Genomic DNA, 16,291 nt, shown 5'->3' with positions numbered 1-16,291 from the left:
TTGACCTCCACGCATCCACCCCCATCCGGGTCCTCCTGCCCTTCCTGTCTCTGCCTATGATTCCATTACCCTCTTGGTCACTTGCGCCGTAGACGTCCAGTCATCCTGGCCTCCTCCCTCGTCCCAGCATCCGTGAGGCTGCAACAGCAGGTGCCATGCAAACTCACAAGCTAAACAGGGCGCAGCTTCCTGCAGAACCAACTGGCCCCGATGCCACTCTATTTCATTGTTACGACCCACAAACGTGGCTCCACTGTGGCCAGGAGCATGCGTTTTAAAGATACTCCGTGACAGTCCGTGTGGCCCCCACCCCCAGGGCCTCAGGGGAACACACTCCACTTTACTGTCAGGGGGACTTCGGAGAGAAGTTTGCGAAGCCCAGGGTGGAACCAGAATCGCCTCTCGTGCCTCGTTTGGGGGCCTATCGCTTCGTTGGTTTGCTTTTGTGCTTTTGTCTGCACAAGCGAGGACCAGGCCTTACCCATGTCTGGACTCCTAGGACTTAGCAAAAGGCCTTTGTTGGTGTTTGAGGGAGGAAGAAAGGGAAAAAAAGGAAGTAAAAGGCTAGGACAGTGGTCGGCAAACCGTGGCTCATGAGCCACATGCGGCTCTTTGGCCCCCTGAGTGTGGCTCTTCCACAAAATACCACGGCCTGGGCGAGTCTATTTTGAAGAAGTGGCGTTAGAAGAAGTTTAAGTTTAAAAAATGTGGCTCTCAAAAGGAATTTCAATCGTTGTACTGTTGATATTTGGCTCTGTGGACTGATGAGTTTGCCGACCACTGGGCTAGGAGGAAGGGCAGGATGGAAGGAAGGGCAGGTGGAGGAAGGGTGGCGATGGGGAGGAGGAAGCTGGTAGGTAACATTCTCCAGAGAGCCCATGTATACCAGGTAGCGTGTACCAGGTAGCGGGACTGAATGCAGGGCTCCCCGCTCCCCTCCCAGAGGGACCCAGGGGCCCTCCTCCTGGGACCCAGCCTCCCCTCAACTCCGGGCCTGTGTTCCCTGGAGTTCCCACGAATCAGGGCTCCCCCAGCCAGGAAGGGCACGGAGGGCCCCCCAGCTACCCCGCGCCCTGCCGCCTCACCTGCACAGGGCAGGGAACGCAGCTCATTCTTTGCAAAACAAATACCTTCTCCGGAGCAGCCCCCGAGTCGGACGCGTCTTGTTTAGCACACCGACTAATCCACTTATCGGGGATAAAGCGCCTGTGAATCCCCATTTGATAAAGGCAGCCACAAAATTAGCAAAAAACGTGCCCACGGCTCTGACGCAGCAAACAAACAAGAGGCTGGGGACTGTGCGGGGAGATGCTGTCTCCTTTCAGTGCGGGGCCCCCGAGAGCCGCGGGAGAGATCTGGGCAGAGATAGAGCTTTCTAGCTGGCCCTGCAGGCGGGGAAGGCCCTGCCTTGCGGTAGACGGGAAGGGGTGGGCAAGGTGTGGAAAGGAACCCGGATGGAGGCCCTGCCCCATTCTGTACTGCGTGCACCCCAATGCCAGCCTGGGCCCCCAGCTCCCACTACAACCAACTTCATGACGCCGGTGCTCCCACAATTCCAAATGCACCACCCCCTTGTGATCCCAGCTCTTCAACGCTTACTCCACGCCAAGCAGCATTCTGAGTGTTTCCCGTGTTAACCCACTTACTCCTCACAACAGCCCCCTGAAACTGCTGTCATCCAGGCATCGCAGATGAGGAAACTGAGGCACAGAGAGTTCAAGTCACTTGCTCAAGATCACACAGCTGGCAACCGCTGTTTCCAATTGGAGAGTTAGATGATCTGTTTTATAATCTGTTACTTAACTTAGATAATAACGCTCCAATTCAACCATGACCAAAACTCAACCCACATCTTCAACCATGGTCCCCAACTCTGACAGCAGCCCCCCAAACCATCTGGCTCTTCCCCCCACGATCTGTGGTCCCCACCCCCGCCACTCTGCACGGGGCCTTTAAGTCGCAAAGCCTGGGTGCCCTGTATATGATCAGGCGACTGTCAAGTTCACCTCGCTGAGTCCCTGGCAGAGCGGAAGTGGTCCCACGTCCACACTGGTGATCAGGGCTGAGGGGCCTCCTGCAGCCCCCCCCCACCCCCGCTGTGGCCTCTCTGCTCTGCCGGAGGGAGGTCCGGCGCTTTGCTGACCTGGCCTACCGACCATGGCGGTGGCATTACTAATGAGCACCGCCACGCAGAGGGAGACCTAGAGCAGAGACCTGAGCGAAACCTCAGTGAGCTGGCTCCTGTGAGGGTGGCTTTGAGGAGGGCCTCTCCTCTGCTCCCGGAGACAGAGGAAGGTCCAGGAAGGTGGGCGGGGGGGGGGGCAGGAGGGGATTCTGGAAGGCTCCATCCCTGTGCTGCCCACACGCCCACCAACCCTGGTCTGGGAGGAGGGGCTGGTCCCAGGCCCAGGGGGTGGGGACATTAATCACAGGGGAGCACCTGTCACGGTGGCATCTGGAACTAAAAGGAAACACTTGGCAAAAGGGCAGGACTTCTCACCCCGGGCTCCTGGGGCTCTGGGACCAACCACCGCCACACCTGGAGGCCAGGGCTGGGAGCAGGGCATCTGGGGTTCAGGCCAGGCAGCCCCTCTGTACCTGCAGCAGGAGGCGCCTCCTGAAGCAGCCCTGGAGCTTAGGGCCCAGGAATGAGCCCACCCCGACGGGGTGCCAGCTGGTCGTGAGCACAGAACAGGACCGTAGCTGGAGGAGCCCGCAGCCCGCCTCCCCTGCGCCTCTGAGGGATTTCGGCTTCCCTCCCCGGCCGCTGTCTGTCTCCTTCCTCGGCTGTCCTGGGGGGTCGGGCCGCTCTGAGTCCCTGCAGGGAGCTTGTGCAGAGAGCTGGGGAGTGGGGAGGGCATGTCGAGGTCATTTCAGCCAGTGCTCCTCAAACTTTCCTGTGCACGCGAGTCCCCTGGGAACCTGTTCAAGTGCAGCCAGACCTGGAGGAGAAGGTGTGGTCCCGTCCCTGCCTCTCCTGGCAGCCCAGCACGGAGGCGAGACCTGAGTTTGGGGTCCTGACACTGTCCGTTGCTGCCGACCTTGAGCTTTGCCTCTCTGAGTCTGCATGACGATTTCAGGCCTGGGGGCTCGGTGAGGATCAGCAGCTAAAACACCTGCTTGACCGCCAGGTTCTGAACGAGTCAGGGATGCCCTCACTGTCGTGGGCAGTAACAGATGCCGCCACGGCAACCCTGCCACTTCAGAGGCCAAAGCGGGGCGGGACCCCAGTTGGGACAGATGCTTCTCCCAGCGAGGGAGAGGGAGCTGACTGGGGTTGGAGTCGGCAAGGAGCCTGGGGACTTTGGGGTGTGTGTGGGGGGGAGGGCATTATCTGTGGTGGGAAAGGGAAGGCGGCCCCTGGGGCGAGGCTCAGGAAATTCCACCCTGGGGTGCACACACCCCCTCTGTGTAAGACACTTGCCAGGGCCTTCACGGGCCCTTAATCCCCCGCCTCTCTGCTGGCCCCCAACACCAGCAGGATGGAGGGACAGAGGCGGGGCAGGGCGTCTCCTCATCCCCCGTCAGGTGCTCAGGGCGGGGGGAGATTTCCCAGGGCTTTGTGTCCAAGGGGGGTTGTCCGTGGCACTCAGAGCGGAGAGGTGACTGTATGGCTGCCCACCGACCCTCCCCAGTGATGGGGCCACTGCCACACCCCCCGCGCCTCGGAAAGGCCTGCTAACCCCAGTGTTGCCAGGCAGCAGGGAGGGTGCAGGCGACTGCGGGGTCTCCGTCTGTAAAAGGAGGCCGTGGGCCAACTCTTTCCAGGTGCTGCCAGCCTGAAGATTGCTGAGAGGGGATCTCAGTTCCATTCCAGCAACTCCTCCCTGACTCACTTCCTAAAGCAGTGGGGGGCGGGTCAGGTGTCCATGCGATGGTGAGGAGGTGAAGGCTCCCCAATCCATGCTTCAGAGGTGCCGGGCCTCAGACCTGTGGCTCAGACGGTGCCTCGTTACCATCTAGACTCCCCAGGCCCACAAGAGACCTCCTGGGGCAGCCTGTCGGAGCGGAGCCGGAATTTCGATCTTTAACAGCAATCCCACGCCCTTCTGAGGCACAGGTTTGGGAACCACTGACTCTCAATGTAATCTCCTACCCTGCAGAGAACCCACTCTCCAGCAGCCTTGACCAAACCAGACGCTGTTTGTGCGTGCACGCACATGTACACACACCCGCCCCAGAGGGCGTGTCACTGACGCACCAGGCTGCCCTTTCCACCTTCCGCCCGGCCAGTTCCGCCGTGCAAAGCCCTTCCTCACTCTGAGCTGAATCTGCCTCCCATGACCTCTGTCCTCGGCCATCGCCCTAACACGATGGCACGCTCTGCCCCCAACCACGAACAGCCCCTGGAGGATTAGGGCGGGATGCGAAGGCTCCCTTTTGGCCTCGCGGTACATAATCTGACCGCCTAGCCACCCGGGACGGTGGTTAGAAAGCCAAGGTGGACCTCGGGTGGGCCGTCCAGCCCAGCCAGGCCAAGGTACTCCCCTTGGCAGGAGGGTGCCGGGCGCCAAGATACCCCTCCTCTGCCCCTGCCTGGGCAGGGCCCCCCGCCCTCCCCCCGGTGGCTCCCGGCTCCTGGTTTGCTTGCTTGTCTTGTGGACTAACTGGAAAGTCCTGGAAGGCAGGCAGGGACCACAGCCGGGCATGGAGTGGATGCTCCGTGTGCAGTGCGTGCCCATGGCTGTTTGTTCACCCCTACACTGCGTGCCAGGCCTCGTGCCTGAAACACGGGCCCCTGCTTCAGGGGGAGAGAACAGTCGCCACGAAGTTAAAATTCAGAGGCACACCTGGGAGGGAGGACGGCCACCCAGACTGGAACGTCGGGAAGCTTCTGGGAGGAAGTGAGCTCTGAGCTGAGACCAGAGAGAGGAACAGGGTGCGGCAGGCGGGGAGAGGGAGAGGGAGAGGGAGAGGGAGAGGGAGAATATTCCGGCAAGTCTGGAAAGAGGACCCTGCGAACGGGTTGAGGGGGAGACAGTCCTCATTGGAGGCGCCACCCAGGAAACACGTGCCCATCGCTTCCCTCGCTGGGTCAGCCGCACGCCCGGCGGAGGCAGGGCCGGCGACCACAGGCCCCGTGGGGGCAGTCCGGCGTTTGGCCCAGCCCAGGCAGAGGGCTCGGCGTTTGGGGGTGGCCGGCTCGCTGCTGCCCCCCATCCCGGCCGGGCAGCTGGAATTACGCAGGCCGCCAAGCCCGAGCGGGTCCTTATCTCGGGGAGACAGTTGTTGGGAATCACTTTGACTGAGGGTTTTGTCTCCCCGCATTTTCCACTGTCAGGCGGCCTCAGGCCATGGATCAAAGGCACGGCGCCGGCGCTCGGCGCACAGGGAGGGGCTGCCGCGCTGATCCAGCCGGATCCCCCCTTCCACCCCCTACCGCCCCCCCCCCCTGCCCGGACCCAGGTCCGCTGGGTCCCCAGAACCTGCGCCAGCCCAGCCTGTGGCCCAGCATTAGCGAACTGGACAGGTCCGAGAGAGACTGGAACTGCTGGGAAAGGAGAAATGGGAGAGAGGACGGGAAGGGGGTGAAGGCGAGGGGGTGAGGGGGCTGAAGATGAAGAAGGAAGAGGTGTTTGTGAGAGAAATCTGGAAGTGAGAAGCGGTGGAGGAGAGAGATTAGGGGAAAGAGAATGGGAGGGGCTGGATCTGAGAGGAGAGAAGGAAGGAGGGAGGAACAGAGGGTTTGAAAGAAGGCAGGAGAGGGGAGGGTGGGGGAGGGGGCAGGGCCCAGGGGAGAGGGCAGAGAGGATCCTCTCTGCAGACGTGTAGGAGGCTTATGATGGGAGCCAGGAGAGGGTGTCAAGGGGGTGCTGCAAATAGGGTGAGGGGCAAGGGGGCTGAAGGGAGAGAAGGGGCTGGGGGCAGCCAGGCGCTGGCGGGAGGGAATGGGCAAGGAGAGCAAGAGAGAGCGGGAGCAGCGTGCAGGGAAGAATCTGGAGCTACCTTCCCATCAGCTGGGCCGAGAGAAAGCCTGGGATGAGGGGCAGGCCTTGGAGGCGAGACTGGCTGGAGGAGGAGGCAAGTGGGACGACAGGCCTGGCTGGGCTAGGGGTGGGGAAGAGGCTGTTCTCCCTCCATAGAAAGTGCTGGCAAAGAAGGAAGCAGAGGCACAGAGTGGGGTGACCAGCTGAGACTGCACTCAGGCCTGACCTTTCGAAGGTCCCCAGTGATGCCCAGGGGGACAGGGGCCCGGATAGCTGATGCTCCTAGAAGCCCCAGCTGTCCTAGCAGAACCCCTAGGACAGCTCAGAACACCCGGCCCCACGCCCAGAGGTGCTGGAGAAATGTGCACAGCTGGGGAGAGGGCCAGGGCAGAGAGGAGGCCTGGTGTGAGGGTCGGGAGACGGGGAGGCCCTTGGCTGAGGTTGGGGCGGCCAGATGCCTGGACAGGGAGGCAGGAAGGAGCAGGGGAACTCAAAGGTGCTGGGGGGAAATTCATTCCACAACAGGAGGTCCGGGGCCTGGCCCTGCACCCCCTCACTGTGTGGCCTGGGGAGCCCCCATCTGCAAAGAGCTACCCGCATTGTGCCAGACGCCAATGTGCTTTGCATTTATCAACTCAGACTAGCACTGAGATAGGAGATATTATTAGCTCTGCTTCACAGAGGGGGAAACTGAGGCAGAGTCTGTTTGGTATCATCCAGGGAGGGAATGACCGTGCTGGGGACTGGGCCTGGGACCAGGCCCAGGGGTTCCGGAGCCTGCGTCCCGACGCCCCTGCTCTCCTGGGTTTTAGGCACCGGAATAGCTGAGATCCGAGAGTCGCGGTTGGCCCTCAGAGATGTCCCCGGCAGGTGGAAAACAGACCGCTTCCGCGACACGTACTGAGTGGCAGCATGGGGCCAGGAAGGTGGGTTCAAGTCCAGGCTCTGCCACTTGTTAGCAACTCAGGCAAATTATTTAAACTGCTTGGTGCCTCTGAACCCCTCTTTGAAAGAGAGAAGTAACTGAGGGCCACCCCCCCCCCCCCATTGCAAAGGAGGTGTTAGGGAGGTTAAACAGCACAGCATCTGGCCTGTGAAAAGTGCTCAAAAAACAGAACCCTTATTACTATGATTTGCCTAGTGAAGCAAGTGCTTCGAATGTACTGGTACCGTGTGGTAAATGAACAGCGCAAGCACCGCTAGCCCACCTGAGGGGTGAGGGAGGGCTTCTTGGAAGGGCCAAGTCTAAAAGGGTCAGTAGCAGTGGGACTGGGGTGATGACGGGGTGCTGGAGGGGAGTCCCCTGCAGAGCAAGCAGCAGGTGCAAATTCTTGGAGGCAGGGTGGAGCATGGCCCTAGGGGACCCTAAAATCAGCCCGTCTCTCCTACCTGGGTCTTGCCCGGCCTCCCAGGTCCAGGTGCCGGGCATCCCGGCTGCCTCCCTCCTCCTGGGGACCCCAGGGAGGGGCCTGAGCAGCTCGGCGTCCGCCCACCATATTAATTGCTAATCTCCCTCATTTTCTTCCCCTCTATCTGCGGGGACTGTCTCGCTCAGAGCCCCCGTGTTAATCAGGAAGAAGGGCAAATCCGCTGTCTGCATTCTTTCCCACCGAACCAGGCAGCTCTGCACAGCTAAATGCAAAGCTCCACAGAGCGGGGCTGAGGTCCCAGGAGGACTCACGTGCTCATACAAAGAGCCCGTAGGAATCACAGACTCTGAACAACAAGGTTCCTCACTAGCAGTTCATCCGTCTCTTTAACTGCACGGATGGGGAAACTGAGGCCTAAAGGGGGAGGTCACACAGTGGGTCAGATGCAGAGCCAGGAGGGAACTCAGGTCTTTCAACGTTCCAACTAGTGACCAGGCCTGGCCTAGCTGAGCCAGACTTCCAGTCCCAGGAGAAAAATGGCCAAGCAGAGACACCGAGCAGGTCATCCCTCACTCAGTTTCTCATCGGGGCAGGGGGAGGCAGAGAGGGAAGAACTGTCACTTATTAGGCTCTTCTGGTATGCCAGGCATGGTACCAAGTGTAAACAGTCTCGTTTACTTCTCATCATCCTGCAAGGGGAGTAGTATCAGTCCATTTCACAGATGAGAAAACTGGGGGCGCCTGAGGGAGGGTGACTGAGGCTCAGAGAGCTCACGTGATTTGTTTGCGGTCACATAGCAAGGAAGGACGGACCCGGGATCCGAACCCTGGTCTGTATGATGGTTCCGTGACGTCCCTGAATTAGACACTGTTTAAGCATCTGCCATATTATTTGCTGCTGTCTAGTCTGCACCAACTTCCTATCCCTTCCTGTTTTCCCTGAGCCAATCCTACCTCCCCTTTGAGACTCCTCCTCCAGGAAGTCTTCAGTGGCCAGGCCCTCCCTCCTTCAGACTCCTCTGCTCTTCCCATCCCGTCTGACCAGAAATCCCACTAAATGGTCAACATCTGATTCTCCCATTGGTAAGAGCAAAGACGGCCGTGTGCATTCCTTATGTGGGCCTCCGCTGTTGTTAATAACAGAAACCAGATAAACGAATTTGAAGGAAATCATATGGAATGACATCCAAGTGCCAACTACGTGACCAGCTGCCTCAAAAAGCTCTTGGGAACAGACCACAGCTACATGTCAACAGGCCTGCCACATGCCTGGGGGTTGCCAACGGTGGCTGGAGACCTACTATGTGCCAGACACTGAGTTCTGTGTGTTAGCAAAGAAATCATCATGCACCTGCTGTCACTGCGTCACCTGTGGTCCTACTAAGACCATGGTTGGTCCCTGACCTCAAGGGGTGCATGGAAGCATCCTGGTCTCCCTCCCCTGCTTGTTTAGGCCAGGAAGGGGCAGCGAAGCTCCCGCCTACCCCTTCTCAAGGTGTGCAGTCTAGATTGCTGCAGATGTGTCAGTGGGGGGCACAAAAGAGGCCCAGAGCCCCGGAGGCAGTCTCCAACCTGTCTCTTGTCCAGACTCAGGGAGATGGGCTCGAAACCCCATCTTCCCAGAATCTCCTCTAAGGAGGAGAAAAGGCCAGGGGGCCCTCCTGCTTCTTCCTCAATGAGTCACCTGGAAACCAGCCCCCCAGTTCCTAGCAGGTCCTGTGCATGGGCATGACGCACCGCTCACCAGCAGTCAGGAAAGTTCCAGATCCCAGGCTCGCCTCTGTCCCTACCCCCTTGCTCTCCTCCACTCAGGAAAGGAGGGTGGAGCAGCAGAGACATAAACAGGGTCTGTTTTATGGGAGAGGAGGCTCTGTCCAGGCCTCTCCCTGTGGGCTTGAGGCTGCAGCGACCTCTGATTGACGGGAGCAGGTGGTTTTGTTTGGCGAGGAGCCGCCAGGGGGAAATAACTCAGCTTTTCCCACTGAGGGAGGTTAACCGTGGACAAAGGCGCACTGGATGTGAGAGCAGGATCTTGGCAGGATGTGTGCGCCCAGGGGCTGGAGGGCTGGAGGATGCCCAGGGCCAATTCTCGGAGCCCTAGAGCAGGCCTGCCAGGAGTCAAGGGGAAGGGGCACTGGGTGTGGGGGCGCCTGAGGAGCTGGGCGGACAGGCCCCAGGCCCTCAGTTGGTGCTCTGATCAGGGCTGCAATGAGGGGCTGGCTGGCAGGGCTGGGGCGGGGGCGTCCCCGGGAGCTGGCTGTCACTGAGTGGGGTGAAAGCCAGCTGGGGAGGGCAGACACTGTAAAATGCCACTTGGCTTCAGGTCCAAGAATATCTGGCCACAGACTCTTGGCCCTTTCCACAAGCTGACCTCTGACCCCACACCATCATGGTTGGTCATGGTGAGAAATGGTGAGAAATGGGTGGGTGGGTAGATGGCGTGACTCAGTTCGCTTTTCCCTCACCCTGGGAAAATCACTCAGAGCCAGTGTCCTTCTGATGTGAGCTGGCCAGTCCTTCCATCCCAGCTCATCCTGGACCAGAGCCCTGGGCGGGGTGCGGGTGGGGGCATATAATGGGGGAGAGGGGGGCAGTCTTCCCTGTGCTTTCTGCAGAGTGGGGTGCTACCCTAACATCCTCTCTCCCAGGACTGGGGTCAGCAGAACACCCCACACTGTTCTGGACTGGAAACCAACCGTTATTTTCCAACCAATTGAAGGGAGTGAAGGAGAGAGGGAAGGGAAGGGGGAAAGAGACAGGAAGAGATAGGCTGGGAGTAAGACAGGGTTGGAAGCCAGGGCATAGATTGGGGGGCGGGGGGGGGGGATGAATGCACATTTATTGAGCACCTACTATGTGCCAGGCACTTTACTCAAACTTTCCTTTAGTCCTTGTGGTACTCTCGAGAGGTAGGGATTATCACTCTCATTTTCAGATGAGGAAAACGAAGCCCAGAGAGGTTAAGCAAGCTGCCCCAGGGCCACACAGCAATTTAGGAAGTGGCAGAATCAGCCCTTCAGGGCTGCTGTCTGGCAAGGCCATGCAGTTTCTCCTTTCCCAGGGGCCTGAGGGAGAGGCCTCTCGGGAAAGGGAAAGCCTAGAGGAGACCCTGAGAGCCGCAGGGAGGGGAGGAGAGGGAAGGGCTGGCGGGCTGGGGTTAGAGCCCATGTTCCTACAACCCTCTAAGCCGGAGAAATGAATTCTGATCCCTCCAAAACCCAACCTTGGAAAATGTGCGCGAGGAGGGTCTCCTTTCAGGGGAGCAGGAAATCCTCCGCGCCTCCTCCCGACACCCCGTAATGCCAGGATGTCCCCAATCTGCTTTGAGGAACGGAGAGATTAAGAATAATAAAAAAATTGCAATAAAATGTGTGTGAAGGAGGGGGTAATTGTGGACAAACGCAGCATTCAAATTCATTTTTCAGCTCTTTTACACACCATTTCAATCTTATTTTCTGCTTGTTAATGAGATCTTGTTGCCTGGGCTAGGCAAAACCTTCCAATATCAGGACGTAATTGCACATAATTTTCTCTCCTACCAGTGATTTGCATCAGTTTTTTAAAAAATTCTGGGCTATTTAACACCCGACAATCCCCCTCCCCATCTTCCTGCCTACGAATCTCCCACTCCCTCCTCCTTCCTCGTCCCTGGTCCAGCAAGACTCATTTTAAATGCTTATTATACACGCAGTGTCACCAATAAAGGGGGGAACGCAAGGAGGAAGTGACAAGAGAAAGAGGCAAAGGAGTTTCCTGTGCTCATCGCGTGAGGGGCACAGCTCAGCTCTCTAGAGGAGCAGACTTGATCTTATCCCGCCTGAGGGTCAAGGGTCACACAGTTCTGCCTTAAGAGTCCCGTCCCCGCCATGCACCTGCTCTGTGGTCTTCGGCAAGTTACTTAACCTCTCTGAGCCCGTTTCCCCCGAGTGTAGGGTTTCTGTGGGGCTTGAATGACTCCCTAGAGGCAAAGTGCTTCCAGGGATCGGCCCCCCTGGAGGCCTGGAATGATGCCAGGAGGGCAGCGGTGGGGATCTGCTGTTGAGAGGCACTCAGGAGACCCCCTTCATCAAGAAATAAAAATAGCCGAAACTGGTTTGGCTCAGTGGATAGAGCGTCGGCCTGCGGACTCAAGGGTCCCAGGTTCGATTCCAGTCAAGGGCATGTACCTTGGTTGCGGGCACATCCCCAGTCGGGGGTGTGCAGGAGGCAGCTGATCGATGTTTCTCTCTCGTCGATATTTCTAGCTCTCTATTCCTCTCTCTTCCTCTCTGTAAAAAATCAATAAAATATATTTTTTAAAAAGAAATAAAAATAGAGCCTTGAGCCTTATTTCTACTGGCCTCAGGAGGAAGGAGGAGCTCTGAACCTGGCTCTGTCCCCGTGGCTGCCAACCCAACCTCCCCGGCAGATCCAACAGAACAGTGTAGTGGGCTCTGCAGCTGGACCATTCGACTCCTAGCTCTGCCCCTTTCCAGAACCTGCTGCAGAGCCTGGCACATGGTAAGGGCTTAATGAATATTTGTTGGATGGATGGATGATAGATGGATGGATGGATGCAAGAAGGATGGGTGACTCTGGACACGCCAGTTTCCTCGTCTGTAAAATGCAGGTCACAATAACTGCCAGGATTCAATGAGCGAGCGCAGGTACCGTCTTTGGCCTCGTCCGTGGCTGGCCCATTGTAAGCGTTCGCTGCACGCTGGCTGCCACTGGGATGGCTACGGGCACAGGCAGGAAAGACAAAAGGCTCCATTTCCTGTGGCTGTGGCCTGGTGATTAAGTGCACACTCGAGGATATTTTCCATGAGTTCAGTGTGCGGGAAATGAATATGTAAATCCCTTTTACCGCTGCCTTCATGCTAAGCTCCAGAGAGGAGCGGAGGGGACCACAAATGTGGGACATGATGAAGGAGCAAAGCGGGTGGTGGTGGCAAGACAGAGACGCCCCCTTTCCCCAGGCGGTGGCTGAGCCCTTGGCTGGGGTCAGGGGCCGAGTGGCAGTCCCAGCTCGGCCACTAACTGACAATGTGATTGTGTGATTTGGGGCAATTTTCTCCCCGCTCTGGGCCTCGGTTTCCACTTCCCACTCCGGTGGACTCTGCGTCTAAAACAGCGGGGATGGGTGAGGAAACTCCAGCTGCCTCCCGCGGATGGGGACACGGACACACGGACACACACACACACACACACACACACACACACACACACACATCCTGAGAAAGCCCTGGCCCTGGGCACCGGCCCCTGGTCTCCAGCCCAAGGGACCCTCGACATGGCCAAACTCTGTGCCTGATTCTTTTCACAGGAGCTTGGCTCGGTAAGTGCTGCAGTTATGAATGAATGCCTGCCGCCTGCCTCCTCCATCGCACTGGGCGCTCTCCAAGAGAGGGGTGTGCCTCCACCGTCAGACTAGGGCATCTGGGGACAAGGGGTTGTTCTCTCCCACCCCTGGCCTCCTCTCAGACCAGGAGCTCCTCCGGCAGGGGCTGGGGAACCCCTAAGGACAGGCCTAGGTGTCCCCTTTCTCTCTCTGCCCACTACCCCTAATCGCGTGCCCTGCTTATGAGCCAGTGTGGAGCGATGGGTCTGCAGCTATCAGATTATTCAAAGTCATTCCGGTTACTAAAGCTTCCTTTTGTCCTAAGCTGCCTTAGCTTGTTTTCCAAGTAGCCGACCCTGAAGGGGACAGAGTGGGCTGGGGTCTCTGAGTCCCAGCCTCCAGCAAGCCAGCCGAGAGAGGCCCATTTCCTCTCCAGAAGGGCCCAGTGCACAAAGCTGGGGACGAACACGTGCGGAGTGCTGAGGGCCTGATCCTATATGGCTGCTTTTGGGGGTGGCTGAGGGCTGGGCCAGGAGGGGACCAAGCCTCATGGTTATCCAAGCCTCTAGGCAGGCTTTACTTGTTTGAGTCAGCTCTGCCCATCATCCCCTAACCTGCGGTCCTGGCCTCAGTTTTCTCATCCGTGACATGGGTTGAATGAGCTTTCCCCTCCCCCGAGCTGAAGGTACCAGCTTCCCGAGATGGTTTCCTCTTGCTGCCAACCAGTCTCCAAAAGAGACAGTGAGTGTGAGCGGCCAGGAGCTCAGGCTCTAGAGGCGAGGGGTGTGTCCCGGTTCTGTCCCTGAAGTAGATTAGGAGACAGGACACGCTCTGAGCAGGGTCTGGGTCACAGGGGCTCAGAAAGTCTAGCTGTCCTTGTCCATTTCGGCACGACACGTAGTGCGTGACTTGCTGTTTCAGGATGTTCACTGTCTGCCTGCCCTATGACACTGCCAGCTCCACAGGGGCAGGGGCAGGGGCAGGGCCTGCCTCCCTCCTGCTCCCTGGCCGATGCCTAGAACAGTGCCTGGCACCTCGCAAACACTCGGAGTCCAGGGCCAGGCAGAGCTGAGATGAGTAAGTGGCTTTTTGGGGAATTCTGCTGGGCAGTCTCTCTGTGGAATCCCTGAGGCGCCCAGCATCTGCTTCCGGAGCTGGGTCTGGGACAAAGATGGGGTGCACCCCAGGAGGGCCGCATCGTCCCCAGGCAGCAGTGAGCCAGCCAGTGTGACGAGCAGGTCCTCAGCAGAGCCCCAACTTCATCCCCCAGCGCAATCCCCTCGGGCCAAGGCCACCTGGGCAGCAGTGGCAGGGGCCTGCCATCCTGGGTGAGGGCACCTGTGCCAGTCCACAGCCCAGGTGGAAGCCCCGCCCCAGCGGGGCCCATCATCTCCTTCTCTCCCAGGTGGGCTCCTCCTGTTGGGGAGACCGGACATGGGAGGTGGAGAACCCCTCCACCTCCTCCCCAAACCACAGAGATGCTGACGATGTCAGCCGGCTGCTCAGATGGAGGAGGGGCGAGCCGGCCGCGGAGCGCAGAAATGCCAGAACTTTTGTACAAGACGCAAGCACCCCCCTCGCCGCCCCCTTCCTTCAGGAAGTGTTCGCAGCTTAACCCCGGAGGGTCAGCGCACAGAAGCACACACAGCCTGCCCTCGGCCCGCCCTGCGCGCAGCCCCCTCTCCCTCCAGCAGCTGTTCACCTCCTGGTCCCCTCTGCCCCTGTCAGACCCTCCATCTGTCTTCACACCTTCGGTGGGAACCTCTGGGCGAGTGTCCGAAGTTCGCCCAATCCATCACGCCTCCAGCCTCTCCGCCCCCGGAGCGGGGAGCGAGCTGCCGAGGGTTGGGCTGGATCTGGCTGCTCACGTGGGTGGGTCAGTTTCTCCTCTTCCCTCCCTCCCTGAGGTTCCTTTCTGAGCCCAAACAGTGCATGCAACATCCTCACAGTTGAACGCCCTGCTGAACCATCCTACAAGGGGCCCTGGTCTCCCAGTCTCTCCTCTGCCCTGTGGCAAAAGTGCTGCTTGGGGGGGTAAAACTCAGCCCACACCGAGGCCAGTGGCTGGGAAGAGCAGTGGTCAGGGAGCCAGGTGCCCTGAACTCAGCCCTGGTCCTGCCAATGTGTCCTGGGCCCTCCATCTGTCAAGCGAGATGGCTGGCCACGTCCTCTCAATGGCCCTCCTCCGATTCCCAAGCGATGCTCCTCTGACTTGTCTGGTTGGAGGCCAGGCCAGGACCACATTCTCGGTGGATGCCTCGCGTCTCCGCAGCATCCTCCCCCACCAGCTCGGGGATCCTGCTGTGTCTATCTCCTGACTCTGGAAGGCGAGCTGGGCCAGTCAGTCCTGGGCCCTAATGAGACGGAGGTCATGGCCTTGAATCCCCAAGAAGCTCCGTTGGGTTCCACTGGTCTGCATCACCCCCTGCCATGTGGGTCCCCAGGGACGTGGAGCTCTGCGTTCAGCTGCATGTGTACCTGGCACTCAACTCTGCCTGGACCTGGGCTAAGGGCTTTACACAGATGGTCTCACTTAACCCTCAGGGACCCTATGAGGTAGGTGCTGAGTCGTCCCCATTTCGTGGATAAGAAAATCAAGGCATAGAGAGGAGAAGGGAACTTACCCACAAGTAAATGATGGAACTAAAATGCCACTAGCCCTGAATGACACACATTAATAGAGGCAAACAGGAATGAATGAAAAACAGGCAGAGAATTAACATTCTTGGGAGTGTTTTAGATCAGTGGGAAGGGCTGTGTGCTAATAAAACTTTATTTACAAAAGCAGGTAGCTGGATAGATGTGGCCAGTGGGCTGGGGTTGTAGCCGACCTCCCCTTTGGCCCCCTTTTATTTCAGGCAGCAGTTTCTATACTGATTACATTATCTTGGCAATGGCAGGGGGGTGGGGGGTGGATGGGAAAGAGAACTAATGCTTCCTTGGCCCTATTTTGTGCCAGGCCCTGTGCTAGGCGCTCTGACCTATTAGCACGTGAGTGTGGAGAGTGACACTCTTCTGTTTACTAGGGATGAGCTGAGGCTCAAGGATGCTACCTTGCCTGACACCTGGGCAGCGGAGCTGGGTTCAACCCCTCCAAGTCTTCCCCTTCCTATCGCACTACAGCTGTTCAGGTAAGTTTGTATCAGACCAGAGGGAGGTGTCCCAGAAGCGGGGAGGGCAAAACCCGTCTTGGATTTAATCCCTTCCCCGGTGCACATCTACCTGAGAGCCTGCTGTGGCTACAAGAAGGAACTCACCAGTTCCTCAAACTCACTAGAACTCCCAGCATCACCGAGTCCTGTTCCCCAAGCCCACCGCTAACCACCATCAGCCTCGGCATAGAAAGTCGGTCCCATGACTTCTAACAGCACCACCAGGCAATGAGAGACTTAACCAGCAACCAATCACACGCGAGTGAACAGAGTTCCAAGACCCAATGGGAGTTGGGTGCCATGCAGCACCCCAGCCTCGTTCTCTCCACCAACAGGACATGGCCCTGCCTTTCATTCGAAGGCCACTCCTGTGAAAGGCGGGAGATGGAGCACAGGATGGAATCGAGGAAGGACTCCTGGTTCTAGAACAAGCCCCAACCACAGTCAAGTCCCACAGGAACTGTGCAAAGCTCCCACCAAGGAACTGGCTGAAAAAGCCCGACTTTTATGGACTGAACAGCC

At 58.4% G+C, this 16,291-nt stretch overlaps 1 protein-coding gene across 2 annotated transcripts in view; it reads right to left on the bottom strand.

The window, feature by feature from the left end:
• PAX7 (paired box 7) overlaps positions 1-16,291 on the bottom strand; it is a 97,947-nt gene that overhangs the window by 18,652 nt on the left and 63,004 nt on the right. The window lies entirely within an intron of this gene.

Source organism: Eptesicus fuscus, chromosome 9 (genome assembly GCF_027574615.1).
Source record: "Eptesicus fuscus isolate TK198812 chromosome 9, DD_ASM_mEF_20220401, whole genome shotgun sequence".
Classification (NCBI taxonomy): Eukaryota; Metazoa; Chordata; class Mammalia; order Chiroptera; family Vespertilionidae; genus Eptesicus; species Eptesicus fuscus.
The sequence above is the reverse complement of the archived record's forward strand: the minus strand, read 5'-3'. Positions and strand labels throughout refer to the sequence as shown.